This window comes from Carlito syrichta, unplaced genomic scaffold, assembly GCF_000164805.1.
Source record: "Carlito syrichta isolate Samal-C Ts95f unplaced genomic scaffold, Tarsius_syrichta-2.0.1 Scaffold311915, whole genome shotgun sequence".
Lineage (NCBI taxonomy): Eukaryota > Metazoa > Chordata > Mammalia > Primates > Tarsiidae > Carlito > Carlito syrichta.
Window position 1 is genome coordinate 349146 of NW_007256011.1, and position 607 is coordinate 349752.

The window sequence follows — 607 nt, forward strand, 5'->3', positions numbered from 1 at the left end:
AGTGAGACTCCAACGCAAAAAAAAAAAAAAAAAGTAGTGAATATTGTCACACAGGAGTGGAAAGTAATTCATTATCAACAGACCAGCACTAAAGGAAATTCTAAAAGGATATTATCAGGTAGAAGAAAGCCCAGAGAAGCAGCAAACATGGAAGAGCATTGAAAAAGGAAACCAGGCCAGGCTTGGTGGCTCAGCCTGTAATCCCAGCACTTTGGGAGGCCGAGGTGAGTAGATTGCCTGAGCCTGCGGGTTCGAGATCAGTCCAGCCAACTTGGCGAGACCGCGTCTCTACAATAAATAAGAAATTAGCCAGGCATGGTAGCACACGCCTATCGTTCTGGCTACTTGGAAAGCTGAGGTAGAAGGATTGCTAGAACCCAGCAGGTCGATGCTGGGGTGGCTGTGAGTGTGCCACTGCACTCCAGCCTGGGTGACAGAGTGAGACTCCAATTCAAAAAAAAAGAAAGTAAAAGGAAACCATAGGGACAAAAATCACGACTACATAGAGCAGATGCAATGCTGTAAAAGTTGTCAGAACCAAAATGGATTTACTATTTTTTTTTTTTTGAGTTGGAGTCTCACTCTGTCGCCCAGACTGGAGTGCAGT